Source organism: Corvus cornix, chromosome Z (genome assembly GCF_000738735.6).
Source record: "Corvus cornix cornix isolate S_Up_H32 chromosome Z, ASM73873v5, whole genome shotgun sequence".
Classification (NCBI taxonomy): domain Eukaryota; kingdom Metazoa; phylum Chordata; class Aves; order Passeriformes; family Corvidae; genus Corvus; species Corvus cornix.
Genome location: NC_046357.1, coordinates 71,628,314 through 71,653,042, shown reverse-complemented (window position 1 = coordinate 71,653,042; position 24,729 = coordinate 71,628,314). Strand labels below are relative to the sequence as shown.

Below are 24,729 nucleotides of genomic sequence, written 5' to 3'. Positions count from 1 at the left end.
GTTGTCCTCTGTTTAATTCTATTAAAAAACACATAATCTCTTGTGTGGTATTGCAGTATTTTTGGCTCTGTTGGTTTTGTCTCAGAAAAGATTGGTGGAGTTTGCTTTGGAAATTTCTGTGTTCGTAGTATTCAGATTTAGAAGAACACAAACCTGATGTGCTGGCATGGTGCATTCTATCACTAACTGTAATGCACCTGTTGCACACAATGGTATTCAATGAGAAGGACATCAGGTGGCAATAACAATTTGTAGTCTTTTATTTGAGAAGGCAGGTGGTCTTGGACTTACATAAGGAGTTGGCACAACTGTCCTGGTATTAAGATTCAAAAATTGTTACAATTAGTGTGGTTTTAGTTCATAGCCAGCCATTTTGTAATAGGTATATAGTTTCTTAGGATGCTTGTGGCGGAACCTTGACATGCCTTTAATGGTTTATTTATAGACTGTGGTTGTTGGAAATGTGCCTGGAGTAACAATTTCTTGATTTTTTTCCTCCCCAAAGAACATGTATCTAAATGGATTTGAGCATCCATGAAGGCAATAGAAGGTCACAGAATGATGAATTATACCATTTAAATTAAAAATAGGTTGTAAATTTGAATGGACAGCAATTTTACATCATTGCTATATTAAATTGAAAGGTTATATACATTACCAATCAAAACTTTATATCCTTCTTTCAGGTAATACACTTATTTCAGAAAAAAAAAAGTGTTCTTAAAATTCCTAAATGGGGAATTGTTTTCAAGCCTTTGAAGATGTCTTCTCAAAGAGTATGCTGAAAAGGGAGAGGAGGGGAAGGCAGAGGGGGAGGGGGAGACGGAGGGGGAGGAGGAAAGGAAAGGAAAGGAAAGGAAAGGAAAGGAAAGGAAAGGAAAGGAAAGGAAAGGAAAGGAAAGGAAAGGAAAGGAAAGGAAAGGAAAGGAAAGGAAAGGAAAGGAAAGGAAAGGAAAGGAAAGGAAAGGAAAGGAAAGGAAAGGAAAGGAAAGGCAAAAAAATGTCTTTCTGATAGGCTGTCTCTTCAATGAGAAATGAGCCAATAACTGTGCAGTACAACAAACAATAATCTTAGCCCAGGCCCCAAGGAAGATAAAGATCACCAGAGGGAACACATCCTACAACTAAGGTCTTGTATAACACAACTCTGAGAAAAAGGGCGACCACCCTGGAAGAAAATGAATCAACATAATGTGAAGGGATTACTAAACCAATACACTGAATGCTTGTTACAAATTAGTTTTAACACACTCTAGACAGATCTGTCAGTATCTCAAACTTTTAAATCCTGTGACGACTACAAAGAGGAGACGAGGACTGTTGGGGCTTAACCCCAGCTGGCAACTGGGTGTCACACAGACATATGCTCACTCCTAAGACAGTTGTTCTGGGGGTACCCAGCCCCCTGAGCAGGAAGACAGGGATGGGGAGCAGAATGAAGCCCATATAATCCAAGAGGAAATGCTCAGTGACCTGCTACCAGTTAGATACACACAAGTCTATGGGACCTGATGGGATCTACCCAAAGGTAGTTTAGGAGAAGGCAGAAGTGCTCTGTGAGGACCTTTTAATCATTTGCTACCTGGGGCTACCCAGGGAACTCCCAGTTGACTGAAGGTTGGCAAATGTGATGCCCATCTACAAAAGGGCTGGAAGGAGAATCTGGGGAACTACAGGCCTGTCTGCCTGACCTCAGTGCTGGGTAAGGTTATGGAGCTGATCATCTTGAGTGTGATCACACAGCACCTACAGGACAACCAGGGGATCAGGTCCAGCCAGCAGGGGTTTAGAAAAGGCAGGTCCTGATCTTCTATGACAAGGTGACCTGCCTAGTGGATAAGGGAAAGATTGTGGATGTTTCTACCTGGAGTTCAGTAAAGATTTTGACAGTCTTTCCCACAGCATTCTCCTGGACAGACTGGCTGCTCATGGCTTGGATGGCTACACTCTTCCCTGGTTAAAGCACTGCCTCTGGATGGCTGAGCCCAGAGAGTAGTGGTGAGTGAAGTGACATCCTGTTTGTTATAAACATATATTATAATATTGGCTTCTCGCAAGTATAAAGGTAGATATTATATAATGTTAGAAATGCTTTTTGCTGTGTGGATGTAGTTTTCTTTCTTTTTAGCAAGAATGTTAGCAAGTGTGAGCAAGTGAGATAACCTCCAAGCGAGCAGAGGATGAGGCCCGAGAAGCTGCTAATCAACACTTTGTCCAGGGAACAAAAGGGCCCAAAGGCTGCTCCGCCCGGAGAACGGGCGGCCAGGAGGGTCCGAGAGGCATTATCACCGCTCTGCCCGGGGGCGGGGGGGGGGGCGGGGCAAAGAGGCCCAAAGCTGCAATCAGCCCTGACTGTCTGGAGAATTAAGAGATCCACCCTACCATCAACTCTTACCTAGCGAGCCCAGCCCCAAGAATCAAAAGAAATAAAACTGCAAGGCAGAAGAAAATACATGCTCTAAAAAGGCGGAACCAAGGAGTGGCCATGCAGAACAGCTCCTGGAAAAGTTTGAATATGCATAAAGAACAGACAGTAAAAATGGTATAAAAAGGACTCACCTCGAGCATCAGGTGTGCTCTTGGCAGAGCGCCAAGGCACCCGGCCATTATCCCTTTGCTTTATTTTATGTGTCTCTTATTGTCTTTATATTAAACCCTTTAAATTCTCACAGGAGAGTTAACCTCGTTTTTCACACGTTGGTGGCCAGTCACTAGTGGTGTTCCCCAGGACTCAGTAGTGGAATCAGTCCTGTTTAATATCTTTACCAGCAACCTGGATGAGGGGACTCAGTAAATTAGCAGACGCCATCAAGTTGGGTGGAAGTGTTGATCTGCTGGAGGGCGGGAAGGCTCTCCAGAGGGCTCTGGCTTGATGGGCTGAGGTTAATTGTATGAGGTTCAATTAAGGTGAAGTGTGGGACCTGCCTTTGGGTCACAACCCAAGTTTTGGATTTGTGATGAAACCAGTGTCACTAGCACAACACTGAGCTACAGCTGAACAGTGAGCACACAGTGTCAAGGCCTCTTCTGCTCCTACATCTGTCTCTCAGAACTATTTCTGTACCCTTTAGCCGTAATGATTTAGTGTGATGGCAGCAACAAATGCTCAGGCTCAGAGATGACTGCAAAGAAGGTAGTCCAGACATTCTGGGATATTCTCAGACCATATGATCCAACTTGGGCGGATGCCCAACAATTATTTGAATCAGTGCTTGCTCTGGATGAGTGTATATGAATCCAGGAGCATAATCAAAGGTGGGCTGCAGATGGGATATGCTGTCCAGGAGCACAGCCAAAGATGGCCATCCCAAAATGGGATCATAGTACAGAAGCAGAGAGGAATACCTTGAGACAATGTAGAGATGAAGTTTTAAAATTCCTGGAGTGAGCAGAATGAAAAATAATTAATTGGAGTGAAGTAGGGGAATTCAGTAAGTGTAGACAAAGCACCTGTCTGATTTTTAAGTTGTTTAGCTAAACAAATGAGAATGTATGGAACTTTGAAAATCAATCACTAGAATTGAGTTAGAATGATTCACACAGAGACCATAGACAGAAAAAGTAAGGAGTAAACTCCCCCTGAGTCACAAGGGATCCTCTTGCTCATGGTGGATCTTCTTGCTTTTTAAACTCTTTATGGATCCTTGGTGCAGCTAGGTGCAATCAGTCTCAGACTTGGACAATGATTTATGCCTGATGAAATTATCCACACAAAGTTTATTACAGTTTAGAGTAGCTAAATAAATTAGTAATTTTTCATAGTAATTATTCAGCATGCTATCAGTCACTTATTGGGGATTTGTCACGGGTAAAGGAACAATCTCTTCATCTCAGGTAAAGTGTTTCTAAACTCAAGAGGCATCCCAGCTCAAAGGAAGAGTGGGGCTGGCATGCAGTCCAGCTGCAGTTTTGGGACAACTCAGACTGGGCTTGTCCTGATGGTGATGTTTTTAGAATGTAGTTGGCTGCTAATCAGTACTACAGTCAAGACAGATTTCATTTTAGTGCTGCTATCTTGTCCTGTACTTTGGTTATCTTGCATTTTTGGATTTCAAAACCACTTTTCAAATTATTTTTCAAGGCACCTTCACTCCCTTGTATGTGAGATGGGGTTTTCCAGTTCACAGGTATACAATGAGGACATGAGGTTTGTTGCTCCTAGTGAGCCTAAAGTGAAGTACGGTGAGAAGTGAAGTGCAGCTATCCAAAGTTACCACACCTTCTCCATCAGTTCCTCTGCCAAGTGTGATAACATCAAGCACCAGCATGACCAGGTTCTATTCAGTACCTGATTAACATTTCATCTACCAGTGACATAAACACCAGCACAAGCCAGGCTCCCAGGTATGCACTATGAGGAACTGTGCCACAAGTGACATCACAAGCACCTGCACAGGTGAGGTTCCTGCACCTGCCCTATCAGCTACTGAGCCACCCATGATGTTCTAAGCATGTTGAAGACCAGAACCCATTAAATGTCCTGACAGCATTCCTGCCACCAGTGACATAAAGATCTGAAAAAGCCTGGTTCCCCTGCCTGCCCTATCAGGCACTCGGACACAACTCATAGCAGCCCTAGGCAATGCTCTAGTTCTGGAGAAATGTGTCAGGAAAGCTGCCCAAAAAAAGGACCTGGGGGTGCTGGTTGACAGCCAGCAGAACATGAGCCAGCATGTGCCGAGGTGGCCAGAAAGGCCAATGGCATCCAGGCCTGTACCAGAAATAGTGTGGAGAGCAGAACGAGGGAAGTGATTGTCCCTCTGTACAGGGCACTGGTGAGGCTGCAGCTCAAATCCTGGGTTGTTTTGTTGTGTTTCCTCACAACAAGAAAGACATTGTCCTTGTAAAGATTATGCTGTCTCTGTCTACCACCTGCTGGTGCCCCTAAATCCCTGCTGTGGGCACTCCTTCCAACTGCAGCTGAACACTCAAGGAAAGCTGTACAGTATCATTCTTCCTCTCCATGGAGCTGCTTTGTACCTGCATGAGGGAGCAGATGCTGGAGGACATGCTGTCCTTCCTCCACCACCCCGAGTAGGAGCTGAGGAAAGATCAGGGTCCCAGTCTTCTAGGCACACTCTGTACCAGTCCCTGTCTTGTCATGGAGAAGACCATCCTCTGGTTCCAGATATTGTATAATTCGGCTTGACACATTTTGAATCTATTGAGACCCTGCCATGTAACAGGGCTGCCCTCCAGGTGATCCCACAAGCTCTGGGTGGCAACCATTTGACACAGAACCCTCCTGATGGAGCTGATGCTTGGGTTGCAGCAACGAGACTCGGGCACCTTCCTGAGCATCGAGAATGCAGAAGCCAATGCTTCCAGCAGCACTTACCCTGGGACCTGATGCCACTGAGGAGGCCATTCGCAAGAAGCCTGGCAAGAGAGAATCCCCCACCCTGCTAGGATGTGCAAGAGAATTGTTTTTACTACATTGCTGAAGTTGGGCACCAACTTAATGTGCTTCGTAAATCCAAGAGCGCTCACACCCTGTTTTTCTGAGCTGGGTGGTATGGAGAAGCCATGTCAACAGCCGGCTCTGGAGCTGTCCCGCGTCCCAAGCCTGATGCTGGTGTTCGCAGCTGTGCTGAGGATGCGCAGCCACACGGTGCCACTGTGAGATAAGGAATCGGCGGCTCTGGCTCGACAGGCTTCAACAGGGCCCACCATCTCAGTGACCACCCAGTACAAGGAAATGACCGGAAACTTAAAGATGGAACTGATGGTTTACCCAGTTTACATTCTTCCCCCCCCCCACAGTTTTAGCATCATTTTGGATGCTTAAGAAGACAAAGTTTTTTATGTAGAGCTAACTATTAGACTGCTCACTAAAAAAAAAAAAGTGAAAGAAAATACATGGACAGGAAACCTCTTCCTTCTCCATTACTTATAGTAGGGATCTGTGGATACAATATTGCTGCTAGCAAGAATTTTCCTGCTGTTTTCTATGCCATGGGATATTTTTCTCTCTCACAAAGACATTATCAGAAGTTCTATAAACTATGAACACCTGCGACCTTGTAGAACTATGTTTATGGTACAGTAGAAAAATATTTTGACAATGGATGTTTAGGATTTCTAGCCAATCCACCCAGGGGGTGGCTGATCCTTTGTCCAATTAGACTATGAAGAAAAAAGTCTATAAAAGAGTTTGTAAAATAATTAAATAAATCAATCTTGCTGCACAACTCCTGCCTGTTGGATCTTCTCTCCTCCTCCCTACAGCTGCAGGATACAGTAATAGGGATCCATTTTTTTCTATGAACGCATTAATTTGTTTATGAAATTACTGGATGTGGCACTTAGTGCTGTGGTTTAACTGACACAGTGGTGTTTGGTTCAAGATTGGACTCAATGATCTTGGTGGTCTTTTCCAACTTGAATGATTCTATGATTCTTTGATTCTAAATGAGGAATTTCCAAACATCAGGAAAGGATTTTCTTATGGCAGGGGGCATTTTTCAGGAGAAATAACTGTGAGACAGTAAAAAAATATGCAAATCTTAGTGCTTGCAATAACTTTACAGTCTCCTGGCTGTACATCCCAGCAGTGCTTGGCATGGGGAGGTACTGCAGGCATTGGCCTATCCTGGAGCAGCCTGTCGGGGAAGTTAAGTGAAGGAGGAGAACCATGAGAATAAGAGTGTAAAGAAAGAGCACACTATACCATTTCTGCAATTCATAGTATGCGAAATTATTTCAGGTTGTTTTCAGATACAAGGCAACATGGCATGCATATAAAAACATGAAGGCCAAACACATGTATTAAACTATCATCCAGGAAAAGCTCTTTGGGTTTCATGTCAGTCCCTCTGCACTGGCACATTTGTTTCATTCCCAAGAATTAGGAGGGTTTTTTGGCATGTACACAGTTGTAGTGATGCCTCAGGTGCAGCTCTGAACTGCAGAACTATTAATCCAATTAAGCTCACAAATACACCTGGTTCTATGTGTGAAACTATTTATTCAACTGTGCATTTTTCTTGACCGCTACAAGGCCAAATTTCAGTATTTAGTGGGACTAGGGGCAACACCCCATCATATTATGCGGAGCAGGTGCAGGTGAGGGCTACTGAAGCCTACAGCTATGGTGAAAACTGTACTAAAGAAAGAATGAGCTAACTTTAAAGAGAAGGTGCAACAAAGCACAAGACTCAAAAGAAATAAAACAAGGTCTTGTTATTCCCCACAGATTATCCCAGAAAAATGTAAGAAAGGAAGAAAATAATTTTAGCTTAGTCCTTTCTTCTCTTGGAAAAATCCTGTTGATAACCCCTCACATCTTCTGTCCTTTCTCCTCTATGGTGTTGCACTGCTGCTTCTGGGACTTAGCTCTCTCCTGTACTAACATAGAATCATAGAATCAAAAAATGATTTGGTTTGGAAGGGACCTTAAAGATCACCTACTCCAACCCCACTGCTGTGGACAGAGACACCTTCCACTAGACCACATTGCTCAAAGGCCCATCCAACTGGGCCTTGAACGCTTCCAGGGACAGGGAATCCACAGCTTCTCTGGGAAACCTGTGCCATGGCCTCCTGACCCTCACAGTCAAAACTGTATTCCTAAATTTTTCAAAGAAATGTTTGCAGTAGGTTTAAAAAAACTTGAGCCAGAGGCAGCAACTGTGCATGTAGAGGTTTCACTTGTGACAGGGCTGTCATGTTACCTTTAATGAGAAACAATTTTAAGTTTGCCAGCTTCAATGAGAAACAATGGTGACATGCATGGCTGTTACAACCATAGCTTTTACATTTGTTTTAGGATTTGTTTTCTGATAGAAAAACAACTTCCTTCTCCACTCTGTTTTCATCCATACAACATCTTTCTTATTTTCTAATCTTCTTTAATCTCTCCTGTTCCTGGTGGTTTGACAAGGACTTAGCTGGACACTTTGGATTTTCCCCTTTTTATTTTTGGAAGACACTGTGTCCATACAGAATAAATATGACTGCAAAACTTCCCAAGTGTTGGAGCCTCTGTGGAGATTTCCTCTTCACTTCTAATATTGTGTATTCACATATTATCATTTTTTTTACAAGAAATGAGGCTAGTGTTCTTCAATAAGGGAGTGCCAAAGTTTTTCAAGCTGTTTATCTCCTGACAAAAGTACTGGAAGTTGTATGATAAAGAAGATATCCAAGTATTTCACCATTCCTGGTAAATTTAGTTTGATTACATTTTTAACTCATCTGGTGTAACTTGGTGTGACTTCACTGAAACAAGTGAAACTATATCAATTTGTATCACTAAAGATTCAAGTGTCACTTAAAAATGTACAAAAAATTTTGAAGCATTAATAGACATTGGCATAAACAGGGACCTGAATATGGTGCATTTGCACTTGTAACACATACTTTTATTTTTACATTATGTCATGGTTTAACCCAACCAACAACTAAGGACCATGTAGCCCCTTGCCCACTTCCCCATTCCTCTCATGGTGGGATGGAGAGGAGAATCAGGGGGTAAGAAAAGGTAAAACTCATAGGATGATGTAAGAACAGCTTAATACTTGAAACGAAGTAAAATATAGGAATTGCAATAATAATAATAAAACCAATTCTGTTTTGTAAGTTTGTATGTCTCACACTAACTTCACAATGAGTTTTCCAGCATCTTGCTCCTCTGATTAAAGCTGGCAATTTCCTGACAGATTTTCTTCACAGCCATTTTTTTTCATTTGGGCTTAGTATGTGTCCACATGGATTGTTTAACCCAAGTTCACATTGGTATCAGACATAACTTGCTCACTATTTAAAAGTCTCTAGTTAGCCAAAACTTAAGTTTCCTCATAGTGCTTGGATTGATAGGTATATCAGTACCAGACACAGTATCCTTTGTGATGTCAAGAGTAGGACCCACATTCTCAGTAGGCACATAGCCTGGTTGTACTGTATGATAATCAGTATTTAAAGCAAATCTTGCAGCAATTAGGCTAAAGGTCATTAGGTGTATGTCTCCTCAGCCCGATTTCAAAAATTACTCTAAATTTACCTTCTTTCAGAAGTATTTATTCAAAGCAGACCCTGCAGCTGTCCACCTGCAAAAACCAGCTTTCTAGGGACAGACCCATATAGTCAGTCACTCTTCAACAGAGTGACCAGTTAGGAGATTGATAACTGGTGAATCCACATTTGAAATTTCTGTTCATGCTTTCTGCTGGAACTGCTGTTCTGACCTCACTGTCCAGTTCTGTTGTCACAGCCCTTTGCCTTTATTAACAAAGTAACCTATTTATGCACAACCTAACCCTAAAAACAGACTTCATGGGTGAAAGGCAATCTACTCAAACACCGCTCTAACCTGGGATGTAATTTCAGGAAGGTGGCAACCTCCCTTGGAATGGAGAATATGATCCCCTTTCCTCTGAATTATTATACCTTTGAAATTAAGGGGCTTTCTGGCAAAGAGATGGGAAAAGGAGTAACAGTTCTTTACTAGTAGGTATGTGTATGACAAGACAAACAAACAACAGCAACGCAGCGACACCAAACAGAACCAAAAGGCAGCAGCAGCCTTGTCTCGGCTGTCAGGCACCTTCCCCTTGGGTGCAGTTCCGTCACCGCCGGCAGGGGCGCTGGTGGCTCCGGGCCGGGCAGGGCGGGTGCGGTGATTCCCCCGCGCCTGCAGGGGGCGCTGCGGCGCGAGTTCAGCCCCCTCTCCACACGGGTACTGGCGGTGCAGCTGGCAGAAGAGATGGGAAAGGGCTTACTTTACAAACCCCCAGAAGGCACCTCGGAAGCAGCAAGCTGGAACGGCAGAAACGAGCTCACCCAGGGTAGCAAGCAAGAGGCAGCAGAAACACCTCAGCTGTAGCTGGGACCGCGGGGCATTCCCACAGGCAGGGGGTGAAGGGCTACAGTGTAGCAAAGAAACCTCGGAGGGGTGGCAGAGAAACGCCGGGGCTGGGCAGTGGTCGCCAGCCTCCCGAACAGGGCAGGGAGGGGCTCCCTGGGAGGAGGAAAGGGGCTAGTGGATCCCGGGGTTTCCCCCGAGGCACCCCAGCAGATGGTGAAGGGTCCTCTGTTACATGAGGCAGGGTGTTAACAAGCTCCCAGTGCAACGGCCGCTCCCACGAGCAGAGCTCCACTGACGGTAGAAGAAAGGCAGCAGGAGACGGAAACACCGCAGTGGTGGCGAATTCGTCCCACAGCGACCGCAGCCTCCTTCCCCTCCGGATGCCGAAAAAGCAGGAGAGCTAGCAGCTGCCCCAGTCGCCTTCTTCCCAGCCCAATTCTCACAGTATCTCTGCCCCTCCGAGAGAAACCCTCAGATAAGAGAAGTGCAGCCAGGTGCCCTCCTCCCCTGAGCTTGGCAACTTCTTTTGTCTCTCCGAAGTACCGGTCTAAGTTCTGGTTTCTTAGCAACAAAATGGGAGAAAATTCCCTAAGAAAGAAAACACAACGAATAACCCTAACCTCCAACAGAAGGCAACTCAGATGAAGGGAATGAGTGACATCTAATTGTCATATGTGTCTTTGGACCTGAAATTGTTGAAAAGTTAAACTATTGGTTAAAGTACTATTGTTTTAGAGTCAAAGGATTTTTGCATTCAGCTAGTAAATCTTATCCTATACTTAAATAGCCTAATTAGGAGAAACAAATGTGAAACCTCAACAATCTGTGTAAAGGGGAGTTATCAAATGATTTCTTAATTGCAATAGCAAGAAACATGATAATTCCCATAGTGTGATTAGCTGAGAAAGTCATATATTGCATATTACAAATAATGTTTATGTCTAATCAGAATGAGTTCTTCCTCATGTTTTTTCATTCTGTTAAAAAATTCAGCACCCTCAACCTAATTATGAGTGTTGCTATCTTAAAATTGTGAAATGAACAATAAGAGACAAAAGACAGGTTCGACAGGTGTTCTTGGAGGAAGGTAAGCGAGGACAGAGTTTCTAACAAGGTGTTAGAAGTTTGTGGAGCACAACACAGTGGTGCAGCCAGCATCTTCTTGCCGGAACACACCAGGACTCTTTTTCAGGCAAATGAGAGCTTTCCCAGGGTTATTTTATTATACTTCTAAAACAATGACTCCTCTGCATTTAAAGAATGACTCCTCTGTAGTCTGACTTCTAAAACAGCATTGCTTGTTAGAATATGATTTTAAAACAGTAGGAGTTCAAACTATTTAATTCCTTCTGCAAGTAAAAAACGATTGAATATAATAGACATGTCTATGAATTTTTAATTATAGTTTGGGGATAAAATAATCTATGTGATACATAGCAGTGCATAAGAATATATTCCAAACTTTATTTCTTAGTATTCAGCACTCTTTTTTTTTTTTCTCCTAGCACTTGGCACCATAAAATCCTACCTGAGGTGAAGCAGTGAGATAAATTCCCTGGCAAAGAGCATATCTTCTGTTGAACATGGCCATTTCTTCCAAATGACTGTTGTGCTGTGGCCAGTATTGCTTCACTTTATACCATTTGTCATGAAGAAAATTTATTTCCAAAAAGCAATGCTTTTCTTCAACTCTGGGACACTTTGATGCCTTAGAAAGCTCTTTCAACTCCTGTAATCAAAATTAAATCAAAAGACAGTGTTTAACTGGAGGATTCATTCTTTTATGATACACTGAATTTCAGTATGAAATGTTTCTACTGAAGTGAGGCAATGATTTCTCATGCAGAGAATTGTTACAGCGGGGATTACTGTAACACGCATCTATCAAACCAGGAGTCCCGAGGAAAGGAAGTATATATGGACAGATTCGTGGTAGATGTTTCAGAGGTGTTTATTTCTCCAGCCGCATGGCCGGGGCTCTGCTCAGGAACCCCGCAGTCACAGGACCCCAGGGTCCTTGGCCACACCGGGGAACACAAAACAATCAATGGGAAATGAGACTGAGCAGGGGCAGGGAAACCCCGTGTCTCCCCCCCAGGGCCCATCTCCCAGGGCTCCATGGCAGGGGGGGAGACCCCAACAGAGAATTACTTGCAAGAGGCAGAGTTTGGTGTGACTGTCTGGGACTCCTGTCCCAGATGTGCTGCCTCAGACATGTTTTCCTCTCTTAGCACTAAAGCTGGCTGGTAGTAAGAGATCTACCCAGATTTCTCCACTTTGACAAAGCCATAGCAGCAAAGATTAGATCATTTTATAGACAATGAGATGTAGTCAGGGTACAGCACAGAATCAGGCCTGCCAGCCAAAAGCAACCGTCCACAACTGACTGGATACTTCACGTAGTAAGTGCACAAACAGAAATCCCATGTTCTCTACCTGTGATTTGCTTTATGTATCAGTTTCAGCAAAGAGAGGGAAAATGATTATCATTCCTATTTCAGAACTAAACAGAATTAATGTTTTTGTCTAAATAATTGACCATTGACTGAATAAAACACTTGGACTTGTAGCCTTCCTGGACAAAAAGAAAAACCAAACCTTTGTGACTATTTTAGTTTCTGATCAATATCTTAATCTTGATTTTAAAACCCTTTTGAATTCTTCTCAAATTTTGTATTTTTACCAACAAACTCATTACAGATCGCCCTGCTGTGCTCAATATGCTTGCAAGCAGCTTTGGTGAGAATCAAGAAGAGGTGGGAGAACACCTCCAGCGTTAATCAAGCCTGGCTCTCACTAATACCAGCACTGGCCTCAAAGTTAATGAAGCTGCTCAGGGCTTTGTTCAATTTCAAAGAATTCTGAGGATGAAGTCTCTATGGCATCCCTACTCTTACCTGACTGTCTCTCACCCACTCTAATATGGTTGAAACTGTAATGATGTTTCCATCTTTCAGCTTTCCTGCCCATTCTGCTACATCAGAAGTCTTCAAATTGACGGAGGTATGGATGAGATATTAACATTCTGTTTTAAAATTAAAATGTGTTGTAGGTAGTACAGTAGTACAGTAATTGCAACTCTCCTCACAGCTGCGCTTCCTTTGATTCCATTTCTTGGTTAACAAAAAGAGTCCATTTTTCCATGCTGATCTTTTTCTTTTAATCATGCTTTTGTCTTTTAGCAAGGAAGGAAACTGACTGATGAATAGGTTTTGTATAAAGCTACCAATTGTGTGTTGTTTAGTTTACAGTAAAATTAAATGAAACATGAAAAAATTGCCTTTTTTTTTCTGGCCAGAAAGTTAGATTTTTTTAGAGTTATACATTGTTTTGAAAATAGGACCTCTTTATACATATAAGCCTCGAAATTTTCACCTTTGCTGTATTTTTGGTATAAGTTGACTTATATTCATTGAAAAGGAAATAGACGTTTCCAATATATGAAGATACTGCATTAAATCTACATATGCAATTATATACTGAAATATAAAATCATATTTTAAAAATACTGCGTTCTATTAAGTATGCAAACTTTTGTGATTATTAAGCTTGCAACAAGACAACAGTTCCTGTTTATCATAGAATCATAGAATTGCTAAGGTTGGAAAAAACCCTCTAAGGTATCAGTTTTTATAACCGAATGAGCTTTTTTATTGTCTGAAGAGCCACAAAAACCGCCTGGTAGTCATCCATTGACATCATTTAGCCAAGATCTTCACATTTTGTAAAAGCTATGCTTTTTGATAAAATTACCAGTTTTAAAAATATCCATCAACATGTTCCAGAGAGGAGTGATTCCTACACTGCCCAGGTAAAAAGCAATCCCTAATATTTCTTACCTTCAATCATAGCAACAGTCAACTGTAGAGGGATTCCTTGTGGAACAGGGGCATATGATACCCCTGGAAAGACTGGACAACCCAGGGTTGCTGAGGAAAAGCCCCTGAACTGGCCCCTGGCTGCAAGCAAGCCTGGAAAGCACCTGGCTGCAGGCAGCCCTGAAAGTCCTTGGCGAAGTTATACACTGGTCGTCTCCCCTGCTGATTAGAGGCTGTCTAGAGGGACTGGGCGTGAATCTTTGCAAAAGTAGATACAAGCTTGTATAGTTAAACAATAAATGAAGAACGATGCTCAAATCGTATCGGTGTATGTGTTGTTACTCTGGCTAGCTCTCCAGCACTCGGACCTCCCCCCCACCCCCCCCAAAAAAAGTCAACCTAAGATATCTCTTCACTATGCCCAGCTTTGTTGTTTTCTTGGTTTGGAAGATCACTGACCTTCTAAATACAATATTTATAGGCACTCACAGCTCCCACTGATAAAGCATTTTCTTAATAAGCAACAGAGTAGCTTGATCACTCCACCCAAAAGGATGGACAAAAGAGTCAGAAGGGCAAAAAGTACAAAAAAATGTGGTTGAGGTCATTAATAATTGCAAACAAACAAACAAACAAACAAAAAGAGGAAAAAGTCCCCAAACAAAACCAAACCCAAGAAAAAGAAGCAATGCAAAAAACCCAGTTGCACACCACTAACTGTCTGATGCCCGGCCACTCCTCAAGTCTTAGAGTTTTGACAAAATCTCCACCTGCAAACCAGTTTTTTAAAATAGTTTTCCAGGTAGAATGAAAAATAATTTACTTATATTTCATTTATAATGGTGAATATTCTATTACAGAATATTTTGTTTTCTTATTTTTATCTTGCAAACTATTTAAATAAAGATTAATGAAAAGCTCATATTCTTCTGCTAAATGACAAAATTACAATGAAAAATGGCCCACTCCTTCAATCTCCCTGATACTAAACTATGAAGAGGTAACTATATTAAAATTAGAGACAATCTCTACTATGGTAAAAATTGTGTGAGTCATTAAACAGAAACAGGCTGTGTAAGCATCTTATTCTAAAAATATGTAATTGACTGTGTCTGAATACCACTGACTGGTCGATCTGGACTGGGGCATAATCTGCATCTTTCATAACCTGGAAAAGAAATTTCTTCATAGAGGGCATTATAAGAATAGGAACATTATGGAAAAAAGTCTTCCCAGTAAATTAGTTGATTTTTGTTCACTGAGGTCCATGGATTCCCTAGAGCATCAGATACCAGCGTCTCTGAAAGGACAAGGAAACTACCACCACCTTAAGAATAAATCTTCCAGCTATTCTAGTTCAGAAAATCTATAGTGGTGCATACAAGAGTGTTTTTACATGCTTGAAAGAGGTTGTAATAGACAAATGGACCAAGTTTTGAAAGTCTTGAAACCAAAAATCACCAATAGCTGTCACAGTGGATGTGGCCAGTTTTCATGTGAGTAAAAACCCTTTAACCATGGTATAGAAGAAAACATGATGAAATTGCTCAGTTACCACCTTCTCACTTCTGATTTCATCACAATTTCTTTATGGCAATGAATGCTGTTCGTAGCTCTCTCACTTTTCTGACTATCGAGGTTCAAATTCATATAGGAATGCCCATAACCTTAAGAGAAACATTCATTCATAGTAACAACTCATCCAAATTGCAGTTCTGTGAACTGCCCAACCAGGTTAGACTGAAGCCATTGCAACTCACATCTGAGAGGGGCTGATCAGTAGTTAACTCACGTAAGCACAAATTAACTGTTAAAAAGTCAGCAAATGTTAATCACAAGCCTAAGAAACAGGATGTGCCTTAGCTTTTTCAAGATAAGACAAACACAATGCACCGTGTCAAGATAAGAGGATCAGAACCTGTTTGAAATCAGCACAGAAACTGCTGAATCAGCCAACGAAGGACTGCTCATGCTCCAGAAAGAAAAGAGAGAAAGAAAACACCCACTTAATCTAGTGTGTCCATTTGAGATTTGCAACAGTCCTTTTGCCTCCTGGCTGGACATAAGCTTTCTCATGGACACCCTGCATGGCAGAGGGCTCATGGGCTGCTGTGCTACTGGCTGAAGACTTGATGAAACCAGTTGTTTTATAAACACTGCAGGCAGCAGACATCTCCTGTCTGGACTGGCTTTCACTCCAAGGCACTAAACTGCTTCTCTTTTCGTGGCTGTTATTCTGTTTCTAGGGGTTTCAGAACCATTTGTAAGGCACTCAACACTGTCCCAGGAGGACAAGTAAGTGTAGCCCATACCTGTTGCAGTGGGGATCCTGCAACACGCATATATCAAACCAGGAGTCCCGTGGAAAGGAAATATATATGGACAGACAGATTCTTGATAGCTGTTTCAGAGATGTTTATTTCTCCAGCCGCATGGCCGGAGCTCTGCCGAGGAACTGTTCCAGTCACGGGACCAAGGGTCCTTCTGCCCGCGCAGGGAACACAAACCAACCCATGGGAACGAGGCTGAGCAGGGGCAGGGAAACCCCGTGTCTGTGCCCTCAGGGCCCCTCTGCCAGGGCTACACGGCGGGGGAGGGACCCCAACACCTCACATACCCGCAAATTCTATGGCTCTCAAGTGCTTTCATCTCTGCTAGCAGCTGGAGCTGGAGCTTTGCATTGCCAGTAGAACTTTGCTGCCAGGGCAAAAGAAGCACAGACCTATGTCAGCCTGCAAACACGTTTTGCATACACTTTGTCCACCTTAACTACCAGAAAGAATGCAAGGAGGGCAGCATGTCTTTCAGAGAAGGGCATTCTAGCTGGGTTTTAATTGCTAATTATGTGTCGACCACCTGTTTTGATATATGTTCCCAGGAGCACCATTGTCTTGTGCTTGCAAAAGGTGTGTGAGTGACAATAGTGGTGATAAACTGAGGCCATTTGAAGAATGTAGGTGAAGAGTGTTGTTAGAGCTTTGGTGTTGATAGTTTAGAGACCATTTCTGCCAAGCTGAGAAGGCAAAACCTCTATGGCCACGTGTCCTGTAACTGGCACCTGAGCGAGCGGAGAAACAGGCTGTTGGAATGTCAGCTCCTAATTGCTCCAATCACAAGGCAGTTTGGCACAGCTCAGCTGTGTTGTTCCAAAATTGCACACTCCATGTTCATTGGGATCTTGTGCCACAGACTGCTCAATTTAATGGTTTTTAATGTCATTTGAGGTGGCCATAAAGCAAATTGATCTGTGGCAACAGACCACCACGGAACGACTAAAAGAAATCCTGATCATGAGGAACAAGAAGAACTCCAACATTGTCACCTAGACAGGTAAATATTTCTGGTATTATCATATGAATGTTTATTTACATACTTGCAAGGCAAGGGTTAGAAAGCCCCTTACTCACTCATAGAAATTTGATCTTTTTATCATTATTCATCTACTCATATACAATGTAGGAGAGGAAATTGCATTTTGTCTGCAATGATCTTGCCTGGCATACATAATTTGAAGAGAGTTTTTTAAAAACCTGGATCAGCCCTCTCTTACTAAATCAACAGCTTCCTCCATGCCATTTGGTTGTTCAGGGTTTGATCTTCTTCAAGTATTTTATGATAATTCCTGATAAACCACCATCAAAATTATTTCCCTTGGGCCAGTCCCACTATTCTTCATTGTTGTGGCTGCCAAAGACTAGGTTCTTGTTTCCAGAAACACATAATTTGCCAGTTTTGGAAGTGTTTTTCTTTTTTATGGAATGTACTTTATGCAAGGTTTTCCAAAAGGTTGACCAAATTCTGTCCTCAGTAGTGCACACCCCCGTGGTCCTGGATAAAAGTAGTGAAAGTTGGTTCTCCTTGTTCCTGGAGTTGATGATGGAATTTATGTGTTGAATGATGAACAGCTAATGTGATGCATCCCTATTCCAGGTTAATCTTTGCCATTACTAAACTGCCTTTTTCCTTTGCTTGCCATATGAGACATTTCCTTTTCCAGGGATGTGCCTTTCTGATTTAAACTGCAGAGATTGCAAGCACTCCATAGCCAAGATGGAGTGTCTCTCCATTTTTTTCTGTCTACAAGTACAAGTTACGTGGAAACAAAAGTCCACTCTGCTCTTCTCCATAAGACAATTTAGCCAGGCACATTCATCTCCATGCTGTTGTTTTCTTCCTTCAGCTACCTTGTCAATAAGGATCTCTGGCTGATAATGGAGTATGTAGATGGCACTCTTTAATGGATGTGATTAGCAAGATGGGAATGAGTGAAGGACGGATAGCAGCTGTTTGTAGGGAGGTTAAGGGATCTTACTTGTGCTTCTGATGGCTTGGACAGGATTGTCCTTTGAAACAATGGTGGTAAGAACAGCAGTGATTTCATTCTCAGAGTTTACTCTACTCTGTTCTTATACTCTTAACTACTGATGTTGTACACTCTCTATATTTATTTATGGTACTCCACTTTGCCTCTCTAAACATTTGCTGGAAGCCTGTCTGTACTGCATTCCTTACCTGCAAAAGCAAAACTGTTGGTAGCAAAATTTTAAATTAATAGCAAAGAAAAAACAGAGACTTATTTGTCACAGTTCTCAGCGGCAAAGGAGAGCATTGAACCCCAAATGGTTTTTGCTTCTGAAAAGTCACTAATGTGCTACTTCTGAGTCTGCTGTCAAGGCCAGCAATAAAACCTTTTTCATGCAGCCTCCTGCCTGAAAGTGATCCACTTCATACCATTTTTGGGCAACCTCTCATTTGTCCTCTGGATGGAGAGAGAGAGAGCAGCCCAAACCAGCATCAGTCCTTCTGGCTCTGTTTTCATGGGGCAGTCTAGAACAACAGTTGCCTTTTCACTTTCCAAAGCTAATTTGCCTTCACATAAAGAGATACTGCTTGACTAGGGTTGGAGTGGCAAGCTCTTTCTCTTGCCAGCAGCATGTTATGCCATTACTCCCCACTCACCTAGAAAGTAAATCATTAGAGAAAGATCCTTTCTTGTGTTATGAAACCAGATTGCTAACTTTCATCTTCCTATTCGTTTTCTCTCTCTCAGTGCCTGCAAGGACTGGCTTTTCTGCATTCCAGGAAGTTGATCCAGAGACACATCAAAAGTGAAACATCCTTCTGGGCCTGGATGGATCTGTCAAGTTGGGTAGGTATTCTTGGTCAGGTGCAGCATTCCCAGCATGAGGTGTGGGGCTGCTTTGGAGTGACTGCCAGCTGCCCAAATGTAATGCTTGTACATAGACCCCTGCTGCAAGCTGAGAGCACAGTTGCAATGTGCAGGGAGATATCTCAAGGAACAAGGTGTGAAGAGTGGCTTTGGTTTATGCATGTCCCTTCCACAGGAAGGGAGTTACAGTATCTCAAACTTCAGGTGAATAAATAGAAACCACTGCATGAAACATGAAGATTTTGTTTAGTGGCCAATTCCATATTTCCTTGGCCGCAGCCCTGAGGAAACAGCACAGCCACTTTTCTGGCTAGATTCAAGAGCACATTCTCAGAGCATGGGGGCATTCTTTTTCTTGGTTTCCTAATTGAATCTGGCTTTTAGAGTGTTTAGTTTTCTCCTCAGGTGATTTGGCCTCTGTGCTCAGCTCATCCATAAGAAGGAAAAACGCACCTCTGTTGTTGGGACTACTTGGTGGATGGCACCAGAAGCTGTGAGAGGCCAGTGATATGGCCCCAAAGTGGACATCTGGTCGCTTGGCATTGCAGGCATAAAAATCTTCCTCAAAAAAACTTCCTCACTTTATGGAAACCTCTCTCAAAGTAAGGTGGAAATTGTCTCAGATACTAATGTCTTTCTAGTCTGTCCAGTGTTCTGTCTCCCATGAGAAAAAATCCCATTCCTGCCAGGTTGAACTAATTCCTCTAGGTCTAGCTCTAAAAATGGCCCTGAAGCCCATCAGCACCTGCTGCAGCTTTGGTTCCATGAATGGGAGTACCTCAGAAGAGGAGTGGAACATAAACAGATAAGAAACGTGCCATATTGGCCTTTAGTGATGCCTGAAATTTCGTGTACACATTTTGAACTGTCTTTGAACTCTGTCTCTGAATGACAAGAATTTTCCAGCAGCACATTCAGCAATGTGATAAATAGCCTTTGAAATTGTGTCCGTTTGACCAAATTATTAAATATATACTCAGATAGAAGGCAGATTACATGCCACTCCTCCCCCACCAGGTTCGGGAAAAAAGAAACTTTTTCCTCAAAGGAAAGTGAAAGAGATAAAAACTATTTATTTAACAAACACACAGGAAAAGGATAATAATGCTAAGTAATAAAATCTCTCACTGTGGAGAAAAACCTGGGAAAATGTTGGAGTCCTCCCTTTTGGTCTCCCTCCTCCTCAGAGCTGGGACTTGGCCCAGGGCTCTGTGCTCGGTGGAAAGTCCTCCTGATGTGTTCTGATATTGAAGCAGTCCAGCAGAAAAACGGAAAAAAAATGAAATTCCAGGAAAACAAAGTTCAGCTCTCTGGAGAAAAAAAAAAACAAAACTAAAAACTGGCTGAACAAGCAAGCAGGGTGCTTCTCTGCTCCTCTCCCCACAGCCCAGCAGCAGCAGGGGGGAAAAAAAATTCTGAGGCGAGAGTGTTATCTCTGTTTGTCCTTGAAAAGCACTACTTTGAGAAGTTTGCTCAGTTTTCTCTCTCTCTGCTCAGGCTCAGTTGAAAAGCATAGAAAGGTATAAAACTAATTTCTGGGCATAGAGCAGCGATAGGGAATACAACATCAAGTCACCCCAAGACAAAAATGCAGGTTGAATCCTAGAATCCTACACTCACAGAATATGCTGACTTTGCAGGGACCCACCACAATCATCAAGAAGTCCAGTTCCTGGGCCTGCACAGGCCACCCCAAGAATCACACCATGGGCCTGAGAGCATTGCCCAAACACTTCTTCAAGCTGTCACGTTTGGTGATGTGACCACTTCCCTGGGGAGTCTGTTCCAGTGCCCAACCACCCTCTGGGTGAAAAACCTCCCCTGACTTAACTTCATGCCATTTACTTGAGTCCTGTCACTGGTCACCACAGAGAAGAGATCAGTGTCTACGCCTCCTCTTCCTTGATGAGGTAGTGTAGGCTGCAATGAAGTCTCCCCTCAGTCTCCTCTTCTGCAGGCTGAACAGACCAAGTGACCTCAGCCACTCCTCATATGGCTTCTCCTCTAGACCCTTCATCATCCTCATGGCCTTCCTTTGGACACTGTCTAATAGCTTAATATTTTTGTTATATTGGGGTGTCCAAAACTGCCCCCAGCACTTAAGGTGAGGCTGCACAAGTGCAGAGCAGAGTGAGACAATCCCCTCCGTTGCCTAGCTGGCGATGCTGAGCCTAAGGCACCCCACAACACAGCTGGCCATCCTGGCTGTCAGGGTACACTGAACCTTTCCCACTTCCATTTTTATACAAACAAACAAACAAAAACCAAAACAAGCCACCTAGGTAAATCAAACCAAACCCCAAGCAGTTCTGCTTGTGTTTTACTTTATTAAACACGGAGCATCAATTTTCTCCAAAACAGTACTATCTTTTCCAAATTCATTGGCTCTTTGACAGTTTCAGGCTTCTAAATCATCTGGATATTGTTCTCTCATGTGTCTGGGTGGCCTGGATAAGTTTTGGATCTTGTTTTCACAGATGGCAGCTATAATTGTGTGCTGAATCTTTGCCTATGTCTTGGTATATTAAATAAATCTGTGACCTTATTACCCGTTTGCAGCTACTGCAAAAGTGGATTTCCTTCCCACTGGACTTGTTTTGCTTTGCCAGCTGTATCATAGGAAACCAACTTCAGCTTCACATAGGCGTTTTTCAATCGTGGAAAAGTTGGAGTCAATTCTCCAAGGAGCAAAAAATGTGGTTTTGCTGATGAACTTCCTACTAAAGAGATCAGCCAATGAAATTGACAGTCAAGGCAAGATCTTTTGGATGTTGGAACAAGTGTGGCTGCATTTATGTTTTTTCTGTTCTGGTAGTGAAAACTTGTCTCTGACCCTCTGCCAGGGAAGAAACAGCCACTGGAAAACTAAGCTTAAGGAATGGGATCTAGGGGAGCAGGTTCAGATACAGAAGAAACAGGTGGAGTCTCGTGTTTCCCTTTACTTCAGGCCTGATACCTGATAGCCACACAAAGGACCCCAAAGCTGAAGAACACCTTGCTACAATCCTCTCTCTTGTGTGACTTTCTGAAGTGCTGCCTGGACACAGCTTAGGACAGGAGAGGGTCTGCCAAGGAACTTCTGCAGGTAAATTGTGGAGCAGCTGCAGGCGACATGTTGCGGCGGGCGGATGTTGGGTGCCGCAACCTTCCAGAAGCATCTCCTATATGAAGCCGCTCGGCAGGGCCAACACACTCAAACACACATTCGCACACACCAGATAGGCTCAAGAACGAGTTGACAGCAAAGAGGCAGGAAGGGTTTTTGTATAGGGTTCCACGGGAGAAGTTTATTCCAGCCACGCATGTGAACGGGTCCAGGGACAAAGACCCAGAACATGAGAGGGCCCAGGTTTATATATGAGGCCAGAGAGCATCAGGGACCAATGATCTGAGGGCATGGGGGTGGTACACAGGCGAACCAATATGGGAACCAATAGGGAAACTCTGAGGGAGTGGCGATGGAGCAAGGGCCAGTGGGGGAACAGGGAAGGAAGAACTATTACAGCGGGGATACTGTAACACGCATATATCAAACCAGGAGTCCCATGGAAAAGAAATATATATGGACGGATTCTTGCTAGATATTTCAGAGATGTTTATTTCTCCAGCCGCATGGCCGGGGCTCTGCCGAGGAACTGTTCCAGTCACGGGACCAAGGGTCCTTCTGCCCGCGCAGGGAACACAAACCAACCAATGGGAACGAGGCTGAGCAGGGGCAGGGAAACCCCGTGTCTGTGCCCTCAGGGCCCCTCTGCCAGGGCTACACGGCAGGGGAGGGACCCCAACACCTCACCCGTTTTATTTTAATAAAAGGAGAATGAAAACAACTGGATAACATAACAAGAACAGTTTCAAAACAAAACAAGCCACCCTCCTGAGTCTTTAAATGTCCAAACAGATTCTGTGGAACATCTTAGGGCTGACAGAAGGGAGACAGGACTCTCTGAGCATGCTTTGTGGGGAAACTGAGGCAGGAGAGGGTTTAACTTCTTCCCTCCCCCTTTTCATCCCCCACTCGGCATTGGAAAGGGATTTTTGGGGAAACAATTATCAAAGGTATGGTTTTGTGAGGGAAACCATGGATGAAAAAACGGATTGGGAATACACTGGGGGTAATAGGACATAGGGTAAAAGGGAAAGGTGGGATTAGGAAAGGGAGACTGTAGGGGGGGTTTACAATGGAGATACTGTCTAACATGACTACGATTTTTAGCATATATACTGCCTTTTACAGGAACCCCATCAGGCCCAGTGACCTGCGATGCTTGTAACCCTTTTCTACCTTGTATAATTTTGAATTCCACCACCTCTCCATCTCCCAAGTTTGGGATGCATTTTTCAGGGTTATTCTTTTTAATAGCAGTTCTATGCACGAATATGTCTTGCTGGTTGTCACACCTTGTTATAAAACCATAATTTTGCTTAACATTATACCATTTCACTATCCCTAAGATCTTAGCTACTATGATCTTTTCACTTTTCCGAGTGGCTGCTGTTTTCTGTCTCGCTGCGTCTTTGCTCCCTCTTTTGGTCGCTCCCGTGTTGGAATTGTCGGGGCTGCTCGTGCCTGCGCGCTCTTCCCGGGGTCGCGTTCGAGGCTGCGCAGGCCGGGCCAGGCCGCACCGCTCAGTTCTCCGTGCGTCGCCTCCTCTGGTCGCAGCTTCGCTGCCAATGCCAGGCGCTGCATCTCGGCCGGGCCCCCAAGTGGCGGCCCCCCCGTGCCCTGCTCCAGCACGCATTTCAGCTGGGTGTGGCTCCGCTCCACCGCCACTGCTGCCAGCCACCGCCCACACGCCGCCCCTCTCGGTCGGGCGTTCACAGGGCTCGCTCCACCACGTGCTGTGCGGGGCCAGGCGGGCACCGCCAGGTCCCGCTGCTCCCGCCACGCCTCTGCTCTTCTGCAGGCTGAACAAGCCCAGGTCTCTCAGCCTTTCCTCAGAGGACAGCTGCTCCATCTTCAGATCTTTTCTGCATTCCTGCCTTGTACTTTTGGAGTCCATTCAGTTTTACCTGGTTGTAATGCTAGGGAGCAGCGAGGAGTCCCCAGGCAGGTGCAAAGGAGGACCTTTATTTACAAAAAATCCGGCCTTTTTATGCCATTAGTCGGTTGTTAGTTTACATAGTTTTAAGGCACAACAAACCAAATTTAACCAACCGCCATACACCACGGTGCAGGCACGAATGCCTCACTTCCTCTGTTCTAGCTGAGTCATTCTCCCACAGTCCATTTCTCCTTAGGCTAAGTAACACATCAGAGCCATGATTTTACCAGGTCTTCCCTCTACAAAGCTTTACCTATCGGTCACACCTGGTGGTAAAAATACTGAAGTAGAATGATGTTGGGCAGGAGGCCTGAAATGGTGGTGGAGTGTCTTGGGGTGGTTTTCTATTCCCATGATCATCTGCTCTACACCCAGAAATGGTTGCTGGAGCTTTAAGGTGGGTCCGGGGGGAGGGGAGAGCCTTGGGGCTCTTGCGCAGGTTTTTCAAAGCCTCACTCCCCAGGTGTCCATAGTGCCGGGTAGACTGGGCTCTCTTTGTTGCTTAGCTAGCTTGGTTTTTTGTTAGCTTAGGCAAAAAAAGGTTTTTTCCCCTTCTCTGGAGACTGTGACAACAGTCCTTCAGCAGCCTTTGTGTTTTTCCTGAACTGTTTGGTTTGGTCCAGTCCAAGGCCAGAGAGGACAAATCGACGGGGTCAGCAGGGGATCAGCGAGGAGCCAAGAAGCCACTCCATCCCAGACCCAGACCTCGGAAAAGCCAACCCAGTGAGAGAAAGGACCCTAAATCCACCAACTTCATCTGCTGTGGAGACCAACATCAGAGATTCACCACGTTCCCATCTGTTTTTTTCCCGAACTGCTACATGAACCTTTTGGTTTTTTTCTTCCCTGAGACAAAAGCTGTCGCATTTGTATTTTTTTCCCTCTTCTCCACCA

At 43.8% G+C, this 24,729-nt stretch overlaps 1 long non-coding RNA gene across 1 annotated transcript; it reads left to right on the top strand.

Annotated features, from left to right (window-relative positions):
• Positions 1-16,619: 16,619 nt before the first annotated feature.
• LOC109145512 lies at positions 16,620-24,729 on the top strand. The gene is made up of 4 exons (XR_002046907.2): positions 16,620-16,953; positions 18,674-18,772; positions 21,741-21,878; positions 24,459-24,729. It is a non-coding gene; the product is annotated as an uncharacterized LOC109145512 (long non-coding RNA).